The sequence below is a fragment of the Giraffa tippelskirchi genome, chromosome 3 (genome assembly GCF_054371585.1).
Source record: "Giraffa tippelskirchi isolate mGirTip1 chromosome 3, T2T-mGirTip1v1.2.pri, whole genome shotgun sequence".
NCBI lineage: Eukaryota > Metazoa > Chordata > Mammalia > Artiodactyla > Giraffidae > Giraffa > Giraffa tippelskirchi.
In genome coordinates, this window is record NC_137277.1 from 182,271,209 (window position 1) to 182,293,711 (window position 22,503).

The window sequence follows — 22,503 nt, forward strand, 5'->3', positions numbered from 1 at the left end:
AGCTCTAGACCTCTCCCATGGCTGTGGTGTCCCCAGTCCCTGCAAAGGGCCAACAGAGTGCCCCCCAGGTCCCCCCCTTTTTTTGTCTTAGAAGAGGGGCTTGGGAAGGGTGGAGGTGTAAGGAAGGTGGTGACAGGGAGCTGCCATTGGCAAAACGACACCGCCCGCCTTTTGTCACACGCTGGCCATCACCTCATATCACCCCGCAAGGCCAAAGGAAGAGTCTGAAACAGGTGGGCCAAGGAAAAAGGCACTGCTGAAGGGACTTCAGACACAGGGCAAGACAGAAAAAGCCAGCAGACATTGGACAAAGGAATGTCAGACACACAGAGGAAGTGGGACCAGCACAGGACCAGTCAGGGCCAGTGTTGGTAGACGCCGGGGACAGGCCAGCCACCATGCATTATTCATCTCCGCGTCCCCTGTGAGCCCTGCACACCTCAGCTAACATTTGTCGAATTGAAGTGCCAAGGGAGGACACGCAGACTCCGGGAGAGAAGGTCAGATGGAGAGCTGGGGAGTCGCAGCTCCCCGCCTGACCCAGAGGTTAAGCAGTGAGCTTTGGAATCGAACAGACCCTGGTCCAGCCTGGCTCTACCAACTTCTTCAGTAGGGGTCATGGGCCTCAGTGCCCTCATCTCTAAAATGGAAATGATAACAAAACCATTTTACCAGGTCTTTGCAGGAGTCGAGAGCCCTGCGGTGTTCAGTCAGTGGCAGCAGCAGCAATTCTCCTTCTTGCACTGTCCAGAGACCTCTCCTTGGTAACCAGGCCCTGGCAGTGCACATTCCCATCTGTGGAGATAGGCCAGGCAGGGGGCCCGGAGCTAGGGGCTGGATAACAGATGTGACCTGCAGAGGAGGTAGGTGAAAGTGCTGAGTCCAGCCCCCTGGGCACAGCAGGAGCTCTGAACTGTTGAATCTGAATGCTGCTTCCTGACACCAGGAAAAAGCTCAGTCGAATTCAGGAAGGCAATGGTTGTGTGTGTGTGTGTGTGTGTGTGTGTGTGTGTGTGTGTGTGTGTGCGCGCGCGTGTGTGACAGAGAGAGAGACCTGTGGATAATCCAGGACTTTATGCCCTTGTCGTCCTCGGACTTGTAGAAAAACTAGTCTTTGGTGGGGGCGGCTAAACCCAGAGCTCAGAACTTGAGAGGGGGGTCCCTGAGTGAGGAGGAGGAGATGCGGGCGGGCTTTGAGTTTCCTGGAGCAGCCCTCTCTCCATCAACCCTTGCGCTTTACTCAATAGGAAACCTTCTCATGAAGGGAGAACGCCTCCAGATTCAGGGAGCCGACCGTCTCCTCTTCCCGCTTCCTCTCTCATTTAATCGGGACGCCCCCAGAAAGTCTCAGGCCCTTTTAGCTAGTCCCTCGATTCCCGCATTCTACTCTCTTTCCATTCTCAGACCCCGCCCCTTCACTCCCACCCGCAGCCTCCGCTCCGGCCAGAGACCCCCGCGGGGGGACAAGGAACGTGGGAAACGTTGGCGATCCTTAGGGAAGAACGCAATCCCTCTTTGGTAAAAGAGGACGCGCGCCCTCGCCCAAGGGGCTTGGGCGCTGGGTGCCCCCCACGGGCTCCCGGCCGCGCCGTCTGAGCTGCCGGCACCGCCCCGCCCGCCCCGCGCGCGGAGCGGCCGAGGCGGGGACTACAAGTCCCGACGAGCCGCGCGCGCGCTCCCCCCTGGGGTTCCGGATGGTGAGCGGCGAAGGTAAGGCGAGCTCGCAGAGGCAGCGGCGGCGGCGGCGGAGACGGAGAGAGGCAGGCAGGCAGGCAGGGCGAGGGCGAGAGACGGCGAGGGGAGGGAGCGAGCGAGGCAGACCAGACAGACAGACAGGCGGGCGGGCGGGCAACGCGAGCCACCCGCCAGGCTGCGCTCAGCCCCGCTCGCCGCGGAGAGAGCAGAAGGCAGGAGGAGGGAGGGGAGGAGGGGGAGGGAGGGAGAGAGGGAATCCAGCTACCACCACCCAAAGCCAGCGTCTGCTTTCTGTCCTCATTTCCTTTTCCCACCCAGCTCTGAGAGCAGAGAAAGGCAGAGGGAGCGAGAGATTGAGACAGTCAGAGGGACAGACAGACAGCCAGAAGAGAGCGGGAGGGAGGAGGGCGGAGGAGGAGGAGCAGGAGGAGGACTACGCGGGGCGCGTTCCCTCCCAGGTTTGCAATTGGGGGGGGTGGGGGCGGGGGTGTCCAGGGCTGTGAGAGTGTGTGCGCGGTGGTGGTGGTGGTGGGGGGAGCAAGGGGGGCGCAGAGAGAGCGAAGGAGTGATCGAGGTGGGGGGCGCCGCGGGAGCTGGGGGGCCGGGTCCAGCGGAGTTAGCGGCGGAGAATGTGAGCCGAGGCGCGAGCCATGCTGTCAGCAACGGCGGGCGGCTCAGGGCTCCTCCACGACTCCTCTCCCCAGCTGCCGGGCGCCCGCGTCGCTGCCGCCGCCGGAAGACAGACGCCCCCCGAAGCCCCTCGCCTGGCTCGGACCCACGGAGCCGGCAGCCCAGCACTCCGGTGAGTGGCGCCTCCTCCCCAGCCGTAGACCCCCGCTGGGGACCGGCCGGCCGGGCTCTTTTGTGCAGCGCACCGGGGGGGCTCCGCGCCCCCTCCGCGCGCCCCGGTCCGGTCCGCCGGACCCCGTGGCTGCGGTGCCCGCGGTGCGATCGGTCTTTGTTTCCACCGGGGCCCGCGGCTCGGCTGGGCTCGGCTCGAAGCCTGGCAGGCAGCGCCGGGAAGGGGGAGGGGGAGGTGGACGAGAAGGGGGGGCGGGGAGGGGGGGTTCTCGGGTTTCCTGGCCGCCCCGCGGCTCCCCCGGCTCGGGGGCGAGGTGCGCGCCCAGCGCTGCCGCGCGCCCCCTCCTCCTTCCCCCTCCCTCCGTCTTTGGATTTAAAACTGCAATTTGCTCTCCAGCTTGCTGAGAATGTGGGGGGGTGGGTGAAGGGGGGGGACCGTGGGAGCGGAGAACAAGGCTGGATTTTAGGAACGGCGCTGGGAAAGGGGGAGACTGCGGAGGGGAGGAGCCCCTCCCCTCCAACCCCCAAATCCCAAGGTTCCGCTTGTGCTCTGGGAGTTGAGGGGCGGGGACCTAATGACCCAGAGGGGGTGTGGGGCGGAGGAGGGATTTGGGGGCGGCTGGGGCCGGAGGGGTTGGGCCGCGTGCCCGGTTACCTGGCGAACAAAGTCGGCTCACTTTTGCATAAATAAATAAATAATCGCCCATCAATGCGTTTCCTCTGAGGCTCTGATTGAATCGGGGCCCCCTCTTCCCCAGGGGGTGGGGTGCTGAGTGACAGCTGTCAGCCCCCTGGGCCAGTCGCTGGGGGGTAAATCGCTGAATCCCTCCGCTCTCTGGCTCCGGGCGCATTCCCCTGCTGGGTCTTGGTCCCCGGGCAGAGCCAGAGGGGCAGGGGGCTGGCTCCGAGTCTAGGAAATAACCTTGTTTCCTGTTCTACAGGAAAAGGGACAGCAACCCAGAGAGTTTGGGGGCTGGGGATGAAGACTGGTGGGAGCCGGAGGGGTTCCCCAGCAGCCTGACCCCCCAGCCTCCTGCCAGGCGCAGGGGCCGGCCGCGGGAGGAAGGATGTGGGCCTGCTGGCCCGAGGCGGGCGCTGGGGCTGCCCCCGAGGCGGGCAGCGGGCACCGCGAGAGGGAGGAGGGAGACAGAGAGCGGCGGGGGCGGGAATTCTCTACCGCAGACCCTGGGGGCCGGGGCCAGATGTGGAGGGGTGGGGAGTCCCCCCCTCCCTGCTAGCTTGGGGGCCCCGGGGGCTGGGCGGGGAGGGGCTGAGCCTAGTGCCCTGGGTTCTGCACCAAGTGCCTGACTGGCAGGGCCAGCTGAATTTGGGCCCAGGCGTCACCCTGGGAGGCAGGGCCAGCCTGCACCAGCCTGGTCCCTGAGCACAAGGAGGGACCCTTGGGGGGCCTATGCCTGTCTGACTGGGCAGGCGTTTCCCGCCGGACCAGTTGGTGTCAGGCGGGACTTGGCCCCAGCTCCCTGGGCAGAGCTCAGGGTGTGAGGACAAGCTTTGCCTCTGGGTCAGGGTGGCCACATTTTGTCCGCTGCTGCCGCTGCCGCTGCCACCGCCACCGCCGCTGCCGGCGGGGCGGGGGCATGTGCCCGGGCCTGGGCAGAGTCCTGCCAGGAGCATTTGGGGTGTTTCTATTGTTGGCTTGTTCCTGTTCCGTGTGGCCCGGTGTGTGTAGCTGTTTGAACTGGGGCTGTAAATGAAAGATTACCAGTCAGTCCACCCCCCCACCCCACCCCCGGCTGCCTGTGGGGGGCAGGCTGGGTTGTGGTGGTGAGCTGTGGGGGACCCCCCCCAGGTGGCATGTGCCTGCAGCTTGCCATCTCCCTCCTTTGAACAGATGTATATTTATTTTTATAGTAATGGAAAATCAAACTGGATAGTAAGTTGAATTCATTTTTTTTTTCCCTCTTCTGCTGTGTCAATAGTTGGAATAACCCCCAGAGACGAGTGAACTTCTTGCCCCAAAACTCCCACCCTCCAGAGGTTGCAGAGATCAGTGAGGGCATGAGCTTTGGGGGACCAGTGGGCACCAGTTCAAACTAGTGATTCTTGTCCCTCTGTGTCTGGCATTGGGGCAGGTGCCCAGGTGGGCAGGCATTGCCCCCTCCCTAGGCATCCCCCCCATCCCACTCCCCCGCTGTAGTCTGTCCTCTCGGCCACCTCCTTAGTCAGCGCCTAAGCTGTGCCCAAGCCCTCAGGGGACGTTCTCCTGGTGGGCTCTCTCCCCCTTCCTGGGCTCCTGGCCCACGTGCTGATATTTATTTTCTGTAGTAAAATCCATTTTTAATGCCGTTACTTTTGAAATAATATAGAGAGAAACAAATGTGATGTGTTTAAGTTGCCCTCTGTGAGTTTTTAATGTGATCTATGGCTGAGGTAGTGATGGAAGGAGCTGTTGGGCTTGGAGGAATTTGGTGTCATAAAGAAAAAGAGCTTGCTGTTTATTATGTTTGCTGGGCTGGGGGGTCTGGAACAGGGTCGTGGGGGCCGGGAGCCCCAGCACCCCCAGGTGCCGTGATGGACAGCAATGCTTCTCAGTTTGGAGGTGTGTGGTTTCCAGGACTCTTTTGCCTTGCTCCCCAGCCCTTGATGGGGCCTTTGGTGAGGGGGCTTGGGAGCTGGGGGATTTGTTACCACCCCCCCCCATTCTACCAGGTTAGATTTTGGCTGGGAGGCTTCTGGAACCCCCTGCTGGGCTAAGTGGAGGTGTGTTGTAGTGAGGATGGATTTGGACTCGCAAGGAGATTAAGAGATGGGATCTTGACCTGCTTGGTGTGCCTGTGCTGGGGGCTTGAGGGGCAGACAGTCTCTGGCAGAAGACCCTTTTTTAAGGGGGGGAGGGGGTTGCTGCTGTGGACCGGCAGAACCCCCAAGGGACATTGCTGGTTTTCAGGTCAGCCTGGAGCACTGGCTGGAGCCACTGCCTCTTGTCGCTTCTGTTCCCCATTGAACAGGGGCTTCCTACGGGCAAACCTGATCCCCTCCACTTCCCCTCTTCTCCGCTCTGCCCCACCCCAGGTCAACTTCTTTTTTTTTTTTTGGTTTTTGAAATACAGAGCTCTGTGTTTCATGCCAGCCACCCAAGACCACAGGGTGCCCTGCCTTCTTCGTACCAGATGCCCAGGCGCTTCTGGTCTGATTCGTGAGGTCAAGCAGACTCGCTATTATGGGATGGAGCCCAGCTCGGTCGCTGGGTCCCCTGGGTCTCTTGGGACAGAGCCGGGGAGGGGGAAGCCAGGATGGGGTGGAGCTGGGAACTGAAGGGGGGGGAAGGGCAACATTGTTGCTAATGTCAGCAGATGGGCCCCCCAGGGAGAGAGCTGGGGTGGGGGGAGGTGGGGAAGAAAGAGACCCAGACAGTCACATAGGAGGTGGAGAGAGAGAAAGATGGTGATGGGAGGGATGGGGGAGCGGGGGAGCAGAGAAAACAGTTAGGAAGAGCCAGGATCAAACCCCAGGAGACAGGGTGTCCAGGGGACCTAGAAGGCCTAGGCATGTGCCACTCCCCACCTCAAAGCCTGAAATGAGCGGGCACTTGAGAGCCTCTCGCCCAAGATCAAATACTGCTAGGATTGTGTTTGGAGGCGAGACAGGCAAATGTCTCAGGGAAGAGGGAGGAGGACAGACAGGTGGGAGGGGGAGAAGGGAGGACTCCCACAGGAGGAGGGAGAACGGGGAGACCCGGGGATTCCAAGGGTCACTAGACTGAGGCTGCTGCCCCAAAGGGCAGGGTCTCCCCACTGCTTTGCCCAGATGTCTGCGGATAGTGCCTGGCTCTTCTTTGGATCTGGGGGCGGGGCCAGAGGCAGGTACAGCGCCCCACAGGTTGTGGGCGCTCTGTACCAGGAGGCATCAGGCTTTTAAAAGCAGGGAACATCAGGAACATCAGAGGCACCAGGGCGTCATGCAATTGCATCCCCGCTCCTTGTTTGACGGGAGGAAACCCAGTCTAGAGAGCACCCCCCAGCCCCTGCTTGCCAGGGGTCAGAGGCAGCAGAGCCAGGTCTGGGACCTAGGCTCTTTCCCTCCACCTCTCTGTAGTTAGAGAGTTGGAACAGCTGCAGGGGGGCCTCCTGGGTGCGCGGGGGGGGGGGGGTGGGCAGAGCCTGGGGAGAGGAGCAGGCGGGCACCCTTGTGGCCAGAGCCCCCCCAGGGGAGGGGGAGGCGCCGCTGCCGGGAGAGAGAGAGAGGGAGGGGAGAGAGGAGGGAAACAGTGAGTCAGGCTTCCAAGAGCTGAGGATGAGAGAGCCAGAGCTGGGAGGGAGAGGGCAGGGAGGGCTGCTCCGAAGCGAGGAGAGGGAGGGGGCCCAGCCAGGGGCAAGGAGAGCTCTAGAGGGAGGGAGCCAGCCCCTGGCCCCGGCCCAGCAGCAGGGCTGCACAGGGCTGTGCGCCCTGCGGAGGGTGCAGCCAACATGGACTCTGCCCACGGCGGGTCAGGAAGGAGCCAGGTCCTGCCCCTGCGGGTCCCTCTCGTCATCTGTGACCCCACCCCAGGGTCTCAGGAGCTCCTGACTGTGTTGTCCCCTTCCCTTCCTTGGTTTCCCCAGCTAGCGTGAGATCGGGACTGGGAGCTCTTCTCAGAGAGGGAGTAATGGGAACAGAGCCTCCTGAGAGGGGTCTGAGGGCTACCTCCTGCAGCTGCTGGCTTCCTGCTGGGGACCCTGTTGGAGGCCCCTGCCAGTCAGGGTAGGGGGCAGGTCTCTGGGGTCGGGTTCCTATTAAGCCCTCCTGAGTCTCTAGGCCACAGAGTGAGGGTTTTGGGCTGTGAGTGCTGGGGGGGCGCAGTGTGTGTATATGTGGGTGTGAGGTGCTGGGCTGGCCGTGGTAGGTGGACTACCTGGGGTCTCTCAATGGCCAGTGCCTCGACAGGACCACGATCTCTACGTGTCCAGAACCAACCTCCATTTGGGGAAGGGGGAGACATTCGAGTGATTTCCACCCCCACCCCCCACCCCCCACTCTACCCGCCATATCCCTGTGGGTCAGAGGCTCTAGGGCAGCGGGGAGCTGGGAATGGCCCCTGTGGAGCTGATGAGAACTGCATGTGCAGCCCCTCGTGTCGTGTCTGGAGCTGGGACCAGAACTGGAGGGGTCCCCAGGGACTGCCTGGAAGGGAGGAGGGGAGGAGCCCCCCTCCCACCCAGCTGACAGGAAGCTGAGGCTCCAGCCCCTCCTTTACCCAGGGCCTGGCATCCCCCAACCCTTCCCAGCGTCTCTTGCATGGGCGAGGGGATGAGGAGGGTGGGCATAGAAGCTTCCTCTCCTCCAGGGCCTGGCTTTGGGGGGGAATGGTGAAGTGAGGGCAAAGTGAGGCCCCCTGCCTCTTCTTTACACATACATACACACAGACTCAGCTGCAGTGAGGCCCTGCTTTCTCTCCTCTCTGCTCTGGGGTCCTTGGCTTGGGAGCCCAGGGGAGGGACCGCTTCTGCAGCTGGCTGGCCCCGAACTCCCAGCTCAGCCCAGCTGCTACTGAAGCTTCCAGAAGCTGAAGCTCTGCACCCCCCTCCCCACCCTCTGAGCCAGGAGAGGCCTTTGCTGACCTGGGGGAGGGTGCCTTGGTGAGCGAGTGGGTACCCTCCGAAGGACTTGCACAGACAACCAGACAGATGGGTGGCGGAGCAGATGGACACAGACACCCACGCACAGGCAGGCGGAGAGAGACGGACAGATGGACCAGGACAGGGAGAGACGGACAGACAGAGGTGCTGGCAGAGAGAGGAGTCAGAAAAATGGAAGGGTCTGGGGAGAGAGAAACAGACAAGAGACTTGGAGACAGGGAGATCCAAGGAGGGAGACAAGGTGACTGAGATGGGAGAAGGAGAGATACGGGGAGAGAGTGAGAGGCAGGAAGAGATAAAGACAGAGGGGGAAACCCAGACCGAGAGAAAGAGAGAGAGGCTGGAGGCTGCAAACCACAAACAAGGATTTGATGAGAATCTGGAAGGTGTTTTCTCCTGCTTCCCTCCCCAAACCCCCAGGCCAGCCAAGTCTCCATTCCTTCCACCCCCAGCTCAGTTTCCAGCTGCTAAAGAGGTCAGGGAGGGAGAGAGAGGAAGAGAGAAAGAAACACACACGCACACACTCGCCAGATCCCAGAGACCCTCCCTGTTGATCTCTTTGTGGGGGCAGGGAGTCTCAGAGGGCACCTCTCCTGGCCCTGACCCCTATTCACAGATGTACATACCTCTTGTCTCAGGAAATATTCCAGAATCCTCCCCACTCACTGGGTGTGTGGCTCTTCATATAAGTGCACCCCCCGCCCCATACTCATACCTGTCCACACAGGCCTGGCCTCACACATACTCACAAACACACGTTTTGTGGCTCTCGCACTCCTCTTGAATCTCAAAAGCAGAACCCAGTGGACTTGTCCCTGGGCTTTTTACCCACATGGGCAGTGACACCCAGGACTCATCGTGGGTTCTCAGGACCTGTTTCTACACCCATACACAGTCATATTCACGCAACAGCGGCAGTCACCCCACAGCAGAGAGAGGACCCTTTCTGTAGGGGAAGATCAGAGTTCCCAGGGAGCCATGGTGTTGTGGGGGCAGGGGAGGGGGTTTACCCCCCACTCTGACTTGACTGGGTAGAGTGGAGGCCCTCTGAGCCGGTGGGAGGCTTCCTAGGAAGTGACAAGGCCTGTCCTGAACACTGATCAGCTGGCTGGTGTGAAAGAGCTGAGAGTTGGTGAGAGTGTGTGTGCATGCGTGTGTGCACATGTACAAACCTGGGCACATACATGCAGGTGTGAGGGATGGCGAGTGTCTGTTACGGTGTGTGTGAGAGACTGAATGCATGTGAGATGGGCTATGGGTGTGACAGGGAGATCCGAGGTGTGTGGCGTGTGGGTGTGGGTGTGATTGCTACTTGTCAGGTATATATGTGTGTAGGCATGTATATGTGACAGGTGTGTGTGGTCGTACCTGGCTTTGCAGCACGGGGTGGAGTGTGATGGGCGCTCGTATGCAAGGACTGGGACCCTAGGGCACAGGTACACGTGTGCCAGGGTGCAGTGTTCTGCAGATGTGAAGGTGTGGGGGCCGTGTGTGCGGGAGTGTAGGCAGGGTGCATGTGTGAGGGGTAGCTGCCTATGTGAGCCTGTGAGCGTGGAGCCTGGCTTGGAGGGAGGGCTGTTTTCCAAGGCAAGGCCGCCGCCATGAACACATGTGAAGAAGGGGCTCCAAGGCGCACAGACGGGCTCTGACCCACACAGACGCCCAAGGACAGACAGACCCTCCCCTGTCCTCCCTCCTGGCGTCAGTGGTTTTCAGAGGAGCCTCCGTGAGGGCTGTTTTCTCTGCAGAGCCCCCAGCCTGTGTCTCTTCAAACATAGCGATGCCCTCCAGGCAGCTTTGTGGAGGCTCCTGCCTCAACCATCTAAAGGCAGATGGGTGGGCTGGGATCCGCTGCCATCCGCCCGCCCCCCCCCCCGGGGAGCGAGGAGGCAGCTCTGCTTCTCCGGCCTGGCCGGGCGCAGGCTGAGACAGATGGACAGCCGGTCTCGACACCCCCACACCGGCGTCTGAGGGCGGGAAGGCACCCCCCTGCCCCAGCAGAGGGGTTCTAGCAGCAGGCAGCCCCCAGGTGGGTCCCTGAGCAAAGGCCAGGACTCTGCCCTTCACCTCCTCAGAGGGGTACCCCGCCTCACCCTGCAGCCCCCCAACCTGTCGGGGCAGCTGGGGGGTACCCAACTGCAGCTCTCTCATGCCTCCTGAGTACACAGCTACTTCCCCATCACGGCGGCAACACCCCCAAACACACAGCCCCAGCATCTCCACACACACACAACCTCTCCACATTCCAACACCTTCCTCATATCTGCTGCTCCGTGCACTCTCAGCCCCAACACACCACCACCACATGCCTACCCCCCCACACACATAGTCACAGCTCTAGTACTGAAAACCTAGATTTTTATGACCCCCGATATATCCCCAAACACCCCAACACACACACACATGGCTTCTACCACATCCTCAAACATATCAACTCCCCTCTCCAACCCCAACACCTCCCCAGATACACCCAGGACCCTACTCCAGCCCTAATACCTCCCACACACCCAGACTCTCAGAGACCCAACGCCTAACAAGATACCCACGGACTCTCCCTACAGCCCCGACGTTTCCCCCAGCTGGAGCCCAGCATGTCCATAGACACACCAGTACAGCTCCCTACACCTTTCCAAACTCACAGCTCCCACCCCACACACAGACACGCACACTGCCTCATGCAGGCTGCCGCAACAACCACTCAGATGAGAGTGCCTCTTGAGGCCACGCCATTCACCCCAGACACACAAACATGGCTTCAGTTCTACTGTATCTTTGCACAGGCTGTGTCCCTCCAGCTTCTCATACCTTCCCGGGCATGCATGTGCATCACACACACACACACACACACACACACACCAGATCCCACAACATCTCCTCAAACACACACACACACACACACACACACCAGATCCCACAACATCTCCTCAAACACACACACACGCACACACACACACACACACACCAGATCCCACAACATCTCCTCAAACAAGTGGTCCTCTGTACATCCCCAACAAGCTCCAGCACCTTCCTCTGCCATCCAAGGGCCCAGGGACAGCCTCCAGCCCTCTCCAAAGACCAGTCCCACACTTATACACACACACACACAGCCCCAGCTCCATCACAACCCTGCACCCATTTACTCCTCAGACTAGCTCTGCCCTGCGCCCCCTGCACTCCCGCCTCAGCCTGCAGCCCTCACTCCCACTGTCACACATTCCAGCACAGCCTCCCTTGTTCTTCCCACCCCCTACCCCCCACCCACCAAACCCCCTCTGGATAGTCTCAACCTTGCGCGCGCGCACACACACACACACACACACACTAGCCCACTCTTCTGTGCTGTCTCTTTCTCTGCTGCCCAGTCCTCCCCCACTTCCCAGTGCCTCCTCTGCCTGGGGAGGCATCTCCACTCCGCCTCATTGCCCCAGGCCTTTCATTCCTGGACAGTGAGGCTGTACATCTGGTTCAAAGCTGCCCCACCCAAGACCCTGTGCTCTGGGCACCCTGGCCTGGGCTTTGGGGGTTTGGGGCCTCTTTGGGGGCTCTTGGCGCCTGGTCATCCTGGTCTCTCAGCCAAGAACTCTGAGTACCCAGCCCTGCCCTGACTCTGGCATGTATTGGGGGGGGCGCAGGGCTGGGCAGGGGGATTTACCCCCAGCCTGCACTTTGTCAGGTGCTTGCCAAATCCCCCTCCTCCTTGACTCACCTGAAGGGGACTTCAGGGAAAAAGATGGGGAAGGTACTGGCTTGACCTGATACCCCCTTCCCAAACAACCCCCCCCCAAGTTCCGGGCTTGGGGCTTGGTCTCCCTGGGAGTCAGTTCCGACAGTGAAGGTTACTTTACTAGATGCATGATTTTAAACGGAATCTCCACCATCTGTTCCACCCCCTAATTACAGATGCACAGAATCCGCCTCAGAGGGCAGCATGAGGGAAGTGATTTAGAGGCTGAGCTGCTTCTGCCTGCATTAGGGCTGAGGAGATTGGTGGGGGCTCTGGGTAGAGCTCACAGCCCCCCAACCCCACCTCTTCCCCAGGGGCCCCTCGTGCCTCTCCTCTTGCTGAGGGAAGGCTCCTAGCAAGGTGCCCTGACCCCCTAGGCCTGAAAGAGGAAGCAACTGCAGTGCCGAGGGAGGGGTCCCTGAGACATCGCCTGCGTCCCAAGCCCCAAGTCTTGGGATGCAGGCTCCATTAGAGCCTTAAAAAATTCAGTGGATCGATCTCCTGCCTGCCTCTTGAGCCCTGGGGAGCCACAGGCACTGGCCTGGCCCAGCTGTCTGCCCACCCCAGGGGTAGCAAGGAATTGGTGAGGTAGGGAGGGGGCGCTTAGAACAGAGGTGGGGACATCGGGGTTTCTGGCAGCAGAGGACCTGAGCAGGCACGTCAAAACCCACCAGGTGTGTTTGCGCATATGTGCCCCAGTCCGCCTTGGCGCCACTGGCAGGCCCGACCCCAGCTTGAGCTGCGCTCTGTGGGGCTGGAGGGGCACCAGGGGCCAGAAAGGATAGGCCAGGACCTGGGTCTCAGAGGGTCCTAGGGGACACCGGGCTACACCCCGAGGATGGGTCCTGGGACCTGGGCCTCCAGCAGGCTCGGCAGTGGCTGCCGCGGGCACACTGCGGTAGGAGCTGGAGCCTTCACTGTGGGGAGAAAAGGAGCCATGCCGAGGCTGGGCTGGAGGAATTTTAAAGATTGCTGCAGGCAGGAGGGTCTCAGGAACCCTGTGGAGCGGGCAGTCATGCAGAAGTAATCCTATCGCCGCCTGCCTGGAGGAGAGGAGGGGGGCAGGGAGGGAAGGAACAGGCAGACTCCCCCTTCTCACCTCAGCCCCTGCCCTGGCCAGCAGTGGATGGAGCCTGGGACCCCAGGGCGTCCCTCTCCTGGGGGAGGCACCACCCTTCCCTTCCACTGTGGCCTGTGCCCCTTGGAGGGGCAGCTCTGCAGCTGTTGCTGGTCCTGGAGTGCTGGGTTTTATAAATAAAGCAGTTTGGAGGTGGGGGCCAACTCAGCACCCCCTGGTCACCTTGCGTCACCCCCTGGAGGTATCGGCTCCAGCTGGCGGTCCTGTGGCAGAGCCCCTCTCCCTTGTAGCCTGCTCCTCTTCTTTGGCTGTGTGAGCTTGGGCCAGAGGTCCAGTCTCTCTGGACTGGACCAGGGGCAAAGGCGTGTGAAAGGACCTAGAATCCCCTGTACTCTTGTACCCCGCCTGCCTCCCCCTCAGGCTTCCCAGGTTGACTGGCCACTGGGTCAGCGCATCCAGGCTGGGAAGGAATGACTGGCCGTACAGGAACCTCCCTGTCCCTAGCCCCTCCATTTTGCAGATGGAGTAACTGAGTCCAGGGAGGGCAAGATGGCCAAGGCCAGCCAGCTGATGAGCACCTCCTTCCTGCCCCGTTCTGCTGTCACTCGACTCTTGTCAGCCTCAGCTCAGCTAAGAGCAGGGCCTGAGGGGGGTGTGGGGTGGGGGATGTTTGGGAAAGTGGTTGCGGCTGAGAGGTTGCCATGGCGATGCTGCAGGATGCTGAGCTGAAGTGGGGGTCCTACAGGGTCTCTGGGGCCCCCAGCTCCACACCCCTGTGGTCTTCTCCTCCCCATCTCCTGTCCCCCCACCCAGATGCCTGTCAGGCAGCTCCGGTGACAGGCGGGGTGGGTGACAGGTGGTGCAGGTGATGGGCTGGGTGGGTGACGAGCTGGGTGGGTGACAGGTGGTGCGGGTGCGAGGCAGGCAGGTGACAAGCTGGGTGGTGACGGGCCCTACTGATGACAGGCAGGGGGTGTGGTTGGCGGGGATGCTGCCTCCTGGCTGGTGGCCTGTTGCAGCCCCCCACCCGCACGCGTGTGCACATGTACAGACTCTGGGCTCAGAGCTTGGGGCTAAGATACTAATGAGGCTTATTACGTGTGGAGGGGCAGGTGTCCAGGCTCACTAATGAGAGGCCTTTAACGAACAGGGGAGACAGCTGGGGGGCTTCGAGGAATTTGGCTGGCCCTCCTGGGCTGGAGGATGAGCCAGGTCGGGACCCCTCCTCCTCTTCCCCACTAGCCACTTGGCTTTGTGTTAACACTACCCACAGTCAGGATAGCTACCATTGTCGAAGTGTTTGCTACACTGGCCGAGCCCATTACGTGCATTTTCTCATTTCAACTCAACAGCCCATAGGAGGGAGGCACTATTGCCCATTTTACAGATGAGGAATCTGAGGCTGAGAAGGCAAGGGACTTCACACAGCAAGTTTCTGTTGCAGCTGGCATTTTAATCTAGGTCTTTCTGACCCCGGAGCACATGCTCTTAACCATCCCACCAGTAAAGCTCAGGTCTTGGTGCAGACCCTGAGCCTCTCTCAGGGCCTCAGTTTCACTCTTCTGGAAAACAGATGCGTGGTTGAGTCGGAGGAATCACCAGGCTCTTCAGCTCTGAGTTGGGTGCCTTCAGGGACTCCTCCAGGTAACCATGAGACCTCACCCCATCTGGCCCAGATTCTCGGTGACAGCCCTGGACTGGAGAGAGGTCAAGGCTTCGCCCTGAGGGAGCGGAGCTAAAGGGGGGACACCTGGGATCCGAACCACTTCCTGCATCATATGGTGAGGAGGCTGAGGTCTGGAGAGGACCAGCAACCGCCCAAGGCCACACACCCTATGAACTATAGGGTCCCCCTTCAGATTGCAAGGCCACACACTCTATGAACTATAGGGCCCCCCTTCGGATCGCACAGAGTCGGACACGACTGAAGCGACTTAGCAGCAGCAGCAGCAGCTGGATCCCATGTCTCCTGGCCTGTTGGAAGGGCGGGGCTGGGTGTGGTGCCAGGGTTGGGAGGTCATTTCCTCCTGGGTCCCACCCTCCAGCCTAGCTTCTTCCCTGGAAGTTGTGAGCCCTTACCTCCTGGGAGGGTGCAATGGGCAGTCGGCTGCTTCTTTAGGGTCTTGCCCCATCCCCATCAATCTGGGCCCCATGTGTCAGTTGAGCCCCCTCCCTTTGGTGGAAACTCCCTGGCAACAGCTGATGGATGGGTTAGGGCCTTGACATTGGCTTGGGACCACAGCATGATCCTTGAGGGACCAGGCTAGGGCTGGGGGGCTTGGAGGGGAATTTAAGGGAGAAGAGTTAGGCTCATAAATCTTGGAGCATCTCGGTTCTCTTCTCCTCAACCTTAATCTCTTACCAAACCTGCTCTCCGGCTGCTCGTCCAAGGCTGGGGGTTGAGGGAGTCCACCTGCTCATTCATTCCCTTCTCCCTCCAACGGATGCCTCCCCCATCCTGCAAATGCACCCCCTATGGGGAAGAATGAGTTGCCACCACTGTTGTTGGGCAGAATTAAGAACTTGTGTGTCTTAGACTCCTGGATGTGGCCTCTGATTCATGATGGCAGGCAGGGCAGAAGGCTCCACTGCCTCAGTTTCCCCAGCCTTGAGTTTGAAATTCTCGCCTGGTGCTTGACTGCTCAGTCAGGAAGGAATGCTAAGATCAAGTGGGACGTCACAGCTGAGGGACACATGGCCCTGTCCTCGGGAGCCCCATTCTGAGATCAGCAGCACAGCCCTGGCCTTGGGAGCCCTCAAACCCCAGAGGTGAGGTCTTGAACCCAGGCTGGGCATGTGCGGAGGCTCAGGCAGGGAGTGGATGGTGCTGGGTGGCTGGTCCGCAAGGGCTCTCTGAAGCAAAGGCTGCAGCTGGGGAGAGGCCAGGAGAAAGGTGGCACTGTGCCTGGGGGGAGCCGTCGTCGATGGTTGGGGTTGGAGCCTGGAAGGGTCTGGCTTTCCCATAGGTCTGGACAGCTGTAGCCTCGAGTTCTGGGGCCCTCCTAGCTCCCCAGGGAACCCACTGCTGCCTAGCCCTGGGGACCCAGGCGTCCTGGCGGGTGAGGGCGGGTCTCCAGCAGGCACCCTGCCAAGCCCCGCAGCCTGCTCACCAGGAATCTTGTTGCTGAGAGATGGAAAATCCCGGCTGGGCCTGCAGCTCATCCCTCCCCTCCGGGAGGAGGAGGGGCCCAGAGATTCCTTCCTGCACCCCCCCCCCAATCTGGGGCAGGGCCCTCCTCAGCAGTGGGTGGGGCTGGGGGGGGCCCAGGACAGGCCTCTAAGGCTCCATCACATGTCCTGGAGCCTAGCCCAGCCTGCAGTGGGCACCATGGCACTCTGGAGGCAGCATGGGCCTGGCGTGGCAGAGGAGAGGTAGGGGTGGGGTGCTGAGGCCACAAGGGGGTCTGGATGGGGGCCTAAGCCTGGCCCTAGCCCCACGGGCTCCCCCAGGGCGGAGGGTGAAGAGTTGGTTCTCTCCTTGGACAGGAAGACGAATGATCCCATTATGGGAGCGTGATTTTATTCCACGTGTCACGGAGTCTGAGATTAACTTGCTCACCAGTCTGTGACAAACCCCTCACACCCTCACATCCAACACACGTGTCCACACACAGAGGCACACACACAGATCCTTGGTCTCACAAACACACATCCCACAGGCATACAGGAGCATTTCCACACTACCACGTGTGGCAAGAGTCTCACAAACAGAAACACAAGCACACATTCACACTGAGGTACCCCGCGGTCTAGACCCACAGCCTCAAAAGCACAACAATTCTCTCACTCACACCAAGACCACCCATCAGAGACACAAACAGGCGGTCCAGGGCATGCTGGCAGCCCTCCTGAGACATGCACAGCTCAAGGACACACAGCGCTCCACGGACACAGATACACCTAGACGCACACACCACCCCAGAGACAGTCCTGTGGGCAGGCCTGGACTGACAGCCACACACACCGAGACAAAGGCCCAGATACAGACAGAGACAAAGACAGGCAGCGACACACAGCCGGCAGCGCGCACACAAGCACAGGCGTGCACACACGCACACAGACAAAGACAAATACATGCCCAGAGGTTTCGCTGTGGACACACGTGAGGCGCACATACACATCTGGGCCTCCTGCTCGACCTGCCTGCCTGGGGACGTGGTAAGCTGGCGCCTGTGGCTCGGGGGAGAACTCTGAGGAATCTTCTGCTCAGTCAGAGCCCCCACCCCGGGCCCAGGGCCAGCCCCCACCTCTGGCACGGGGCCCGTGGCCGAGGCCGTGGCGGCCACACCCTCACCAGAGCCTGACGTCCCTTACCTCATTGTGCACGCTCATGGGCACACCGTCTCCTCTGCACACTCTCACGATACCCTCCATGCCCACACGCTGACAGTTCTTCACTCACACCCACCCCCCCAGGTATTCAGGTGTCCCCCTCCTAGTTTTCTTCCTCAGTCACTGCCCCCCGCCCCCACAGGCATGCACAACCCTCAGCACCACAGCCTTCGTGGCCCACGCCCTCACCCATTGACACGGACCCCCCATGCACAAGGATAACGCACGGGCTCCCCTTCCCAGACCCACGAGCCACGTCCATGTGCCCCTGCACAACCTTCCTCGCCGCTGCTCACAGACTGATTCACAAATGCAGTGCGCGCGCACACACACACACACACACACACTCCCCCGCATACATCCCCACCACTTTCTCACATGCGTGCGTGCACACACACACATACTTTCAGAGCCTCCCTCACACCATCACTTTCCTTCCTCTGTCTCTCACAAACACTCCCTCTGCCAAGAGGGTGGCTCTGCCGCAGAGCAGCCCCCGAAGTGTTTGTCACTGTTCTCCGTCACGTCCTCCCTGGCCTCAGGCTCTTCCCTTCCACCTCTAGACCCGCATACTGGGGCCTAGTGCTCTTCCCTCATCTCTCTGTTTAGTCAACAATAATACATGGAGTGTCCATTTAATTCATTCAGCATATGTTGATGGAGCATTGATCATGGGTTAAGCTTTGGGAATACTGTGGAGACAGGCTTCCCTGGTGGCTCAGCAGTCAAGAATCTGCTGGAAGTGCAGGAGACGTGGGTTCGATCCCTGGGTCGGTAAGATCCCCTTGGAGGAGGGCATGGCAACCCACTCCAGTATTCTTGCCTGGAGAATCCCATGCCCTGAGGAGCCTGGCGGGCTGCAGTCCATAGGGTCGCAAAGAATCAGACATGACCGAGCGGCTTGAGCACACACACGCACACTGTGTTGACAGAGGTCCTTCCCTTGTCGAGCTCTCGGTTTCGTGGCCAATTTGTTGGCTGCTTGTCTCATGTGACTTGATTGTTAAGGTAACCCTTGATCTTCGATGTTGAGACATGAGTAGGGATTCACAGGAGGAGAATCCTGTGAAGGGGGCGGATGTTCTAGGCAGAGGGAACAGCATATGCCAAACCTACCAGTGAATCAGGGTATGGTAGGCTGGAAACCAGGGTGATGTTCAGAGACTGGAGGAACCGCTGCCAAGAGGGCAGAAGCCAGATGTCACAGAGCTCAGAGGCCATGCTCAAAGGTTTGGATTTTGTCCAGTGGCCCCATGGAGTCATGGGAAGTCTTGAGTGACAGGACAGGGTGCGGAGATGATGGTGGTCGGACCTAGAAGAGGTGAGTGGGAAGGAGAGGAGACTCATCTAGGAGCAAGGCCCCGTGGTAGGGTTCCAGCTTCAGAGCTGTGACCTCGGGGAAGTCACGCAACCTCTGTGCCCTGGGTCCATCATGGGAGGGTGGGACAGGACAGGGGCTGGGCCTATAGTAGATGCTCAATAAACGATAGATATCAGTAGGACATGGCAGGGCATCAGATGAAGAGGAGACTGCACACCTACTGAGTGCTGAGTACAGTGCCAAGTGCTGGGGCCCAGAGGCGAGGTGGTCTGCAGCTTCAAGAAGCTCACACACCACAACCACAGCTCACGTGGACAGCAGAGAGTGGGGAGTGGGGTGGGGGCAGAACACCTTGGAAGGTTAAGGGAGCAGGAGGGCTCTGGGAGCTCACGGAGGAACTGGCACCGAGCTAAAGAGGCTGGGTTGAACTTGGGCAGGCAGAGGTGGGAGAAGGAGCTTCAGCGAGGAGGAGCCATGTGAACAACAGCCCAAGGGCAAGGAGTCTAATCCGGCTGTTGTGTGGGACACAGGAAAGGGGGGTCGTGGGATGGGATTATGGAGGCAAGACCGTGGTGGCCAGGCTAAGAGGGAGGTCAGCACAGGACTGAGCTGCACTCTAGAAATGCCATGTTTTGGTGGTGACATGGAATGTGTCCATTAAAGACTCAGCTCCAGGCTCTGCCAGGAAGCCATGGAGTGACGGAGAACAGATGCCTTGCCCTCTTTGACCTCGGTTTCCCCATCTGTGTGATGAAGTGTTTAGTCTTGTTTAGGAGGGAGTTCCAGTATCATGTCCTGGGATTGGTCCAGCCAGCTTTGCTGGACATGGGATTCTGGGCCTCAGCAGTGCTTCCTTCCTGAGCATTCTCTGCCAAAGAAAGGAGCAAAATGAGGGGTTCCCTGGAGGAGGTTCTGGGCACTCCAAATGAGGGGCCAGGAGCCCCGCACGGAAGAGAGAGGTCTCTACCAGGACCCAACTTCAGCCCCAGAGGGAACCCACAAGAGAAGGCCAAGGTCCCTCTTCCCTCCTGCCCTGACCCGTATGGTGGCAGATGTGGGCCATATGCCCAGGAGGGCACAGTGCCCAGTCCCTGGCCCAGAGGGCATAAGGACCCTTCTTGCCCACTGACAGAGGAGCAGGGCTTGGGTTCAGGAATGTGGCCCAGGGCTTAGAGTACCCTGAGATTCAGGAGCCAGGAGGTCAATCTCAGGGTGGCAGAGCCAGTAAGCACCCACGGGTGGCTGGGTTCATGGGTACTTGGTGTTGCCTGGAGATGTGGTCTAAGGCAAGTCCTGGTGACCCCCCAGCTGCCCGGGATCCTGGCTGCAAGGGGCTCTTTAAGCATCTCACCTGTGAGGTGGGGCTGGCGGAGAATTAATTTCCTGTGCTATTTTAATTTTGCTGTATTTAATTTGCTGTTTATTTTAATTAATTAACGGCGGGTAATGGTCTATCGTAACTTGCTGCCTGCCGCTGGCGCCTCTTCCTTTTCGGAAGGGTGGAAGGCCAGGCCAGGCAACTGCCAAGTTGGCAGTGGGGGCACTGGACGGCCTTGGGGGCCTGCCCCTCTGCCCCTCTGTCCCTCACTCCAGGGGTCTTCTCCGTTCTCCCCAGTTCTCCAAAGGGGGGCCCTCGTCTCCCCCACTCACTGGTAGCCCCTCCTACTTCTTCCTCCTCTCCCCTTAGGCCTGCCTCAGGGCCTCAGATGCTGTAACTTCATGAAGAGAGGCCGACATGAAGCCCCTGCCTGTACCCTAAGAACTGTATTTTTATGTCACAGGTTGTGGACTAAAGGACAGGGTGCTTGGCTTGCAACCTAAGTGGTGCTTACGGGACGTTGGGGAAGCTTATAAAGTGTGGGTCAGTTTTAAATGGCAGCTCCCTTCCCCACCTTGGTGCCAAACAGCACGCCCATCCCGTGTGGTCAGACCTGTGAGACATTCACATGTTCAGATACCTGTGAACACATCCATGGGTATGGTGTCAGTTATTAGTTAATCTCTAGGACAGACTTCCAGGGGAAGATTATCCCCTGTAGAGAGGAGGAAGTGAGATTCAGAGAGGCTAAGTGACTTGTCCAAGGTCACACAGAAACGAAGGAAAGCAAGGCCTGGACTCGGTCTATAATCAATCTGGCTGCATAGAAAGAGTTAATAGGTAGAGGGAAGGGAGGGGAAGTGGCTTGGGGCTTAGGGTTAGGGGGATTAGGTCCCGAAGACAGAAGGGGCCACGAAATGGGGTCCTCTGGTTCTTGAGGATGTGGGGAGAGGAGGAGAGTGGGTCCCTGCCACAAGGGGCTTCCCGAGGTGTGAGGTGTCTGCCACCTGTTTCCATCTCCCTTGGTGTCTTCGGTTGTCTGTTTGGAACCGGGGCTTTATTTATTTAACAAACACATAGCACTTACCGTGTCCCAGATACTCTCTTAACTTTATAAATAGATATTCATTTAGTCATCATGATAGCTGTATTATTATCATCTTTATTTCACGTATCAGAAAAGTAAGGCTCAGAAAGGTTAAGTAACTTGTCCAAGGTCACCCAGCCAGTACCTGGTAGAGCAGCCTTGGAACTTGGAACACTGGGATCCATTAGTCCTTGTTCTGAGCCACCCTAACCATCCCGCCCCCTTGATGCTGTACGTGGGAGAGGGAAGCCCTGAATTCCCAGGAGATGTGGCATCTTCGGGGAGCCTCTAGCTTCAGTTGAAGGGAGATCCAGCCCCGTACTCACCAAGCCCAAATCTCATAGGGCAGAGAGAGCCCACAAATCAACAGCTGCTTTGTGGGGGAAGCTGGCAGAGTGTCCGAGTGGGCTTGGCTGGGAGGTGCAGGTCAGCAGTTAGGAAGCCTCTGTAGAGCATGGGCCTGCGGCCACAGTGCTGGCCACGGTAACTGGTGGGGGACACGGAGAAGTTGATGAAAGCGTTGGCTTCAAACTGAGCCCTCAGAGAGCTTGCCTTCTGACTGACTGGAAAAACAAGGCAGGCATGTGTGACCAGTTATCAACAGTTGTGTAAGAAAGTGGGAGAGAAACAGCTTAAAACCTGATGCAATTGAAAGAGTTTGGGCTTGGAATCCTGTGTGGATTCTGAGACCTCCGCTCTCAGTCTCCTCACCTGTCCTGGGGAAATAATGATGGCGCTGACTCCATAGTGTTTTGTGAGGCTCAAATGAGACGAAATGTAAAGGGTTTGAGCTCTGAATCCGGGGCCTAGTGAGCACCTATCTAGATGTGGAGGCTCGACACCTGGAGAAAGAAAGGGACCTGCCCTTGGGGTTGGCCTTGGAGCAGATCAGGATGGGAATAGTGAGGATGAGGAGGCCAGTGAGGGTCTCGGCTCTGGAGTCAGACTGCTTAGGTGTGAATCCCAACCATGACGAGTCACTTACCCTCTCTGGGCCTTGATTTCCTTGTCTGTAAAATGGGTATAATAATAGTGCCCTCCCCATAGGGTATTCTGAGGATTAAACTAGTTAACTCATTTATTCAATAAGCAATATTGAGGGCACTTCCCTGGTGGTCCAGTGGCTAAGACTCTGCACTCCCGATGTAGGGGCCCTGGGTTCGAAGCCTTGTTGGTGAACTAGATTACAGATGTTGCAACTAGACATCCTGCATGCTGCAACAAAGATCGAAGATCCAGTGTGCCGCAGCTAAGACCCAGTGCAGCCAGATAAATAAACAAATAATAAGCAATATTGAGCACCTGCTGGGTGCCAGACATAACTCTATTCACCGCAAATAAACAGTCAATACATGTTAGTGATCTTATTGTCTTCATCAGTCATTTTCAGAGGGCGGGGGACTGTTCAGGGAGGAGAAAAAGAGGAGACAGGGTTTTCAGGGTCTTTGCCTAAATGGGGAGGCGCGACATGCTGATCACAGGTCGATAGATGAGGAGTGCTTACTATGTGCTGGGCAGGTCAGTTCATGAGACGGGATCACGTCATTCCCCTTTTGCACGTAGCAAACAGG

At 59.1% G+C, this 22,503-nt stretch overlaps 1 protein-coding gene across 10 annotated transcripts in view; it reads left to right on the forward strand.

Annotated features, from left to right (window-relative positions):
- The first annotated feature begins 1,674 nt into the window (after positions 1-1,674).
- The window catches only part of AHDC1 (AT-hook DNA binding motif containing 1), a 65,354-nt gene continuing 44,525 nt past the window's right edge, over positions 1,675-22,503 (forward strand). The window contains exons 1-3 of one of the 10 annotated variants that reach the window (XM_081586364.1): positions 1,726-1,768; positions 2,014-2,153; positions 2,400-2,497. The gene's annotated coding sequence lies outside the window, so the exon portion shown is untranslated. Of the gene's footprint in view, positions 2,154-2,399; positions 2,498-22,503 lie in introns of all 10 variants that reach the window. The other 9 variants (XM_081586360.1, XM_081586366.1, XM_081586369.1 and 6 more) reach the window with 9 other exon arrangements.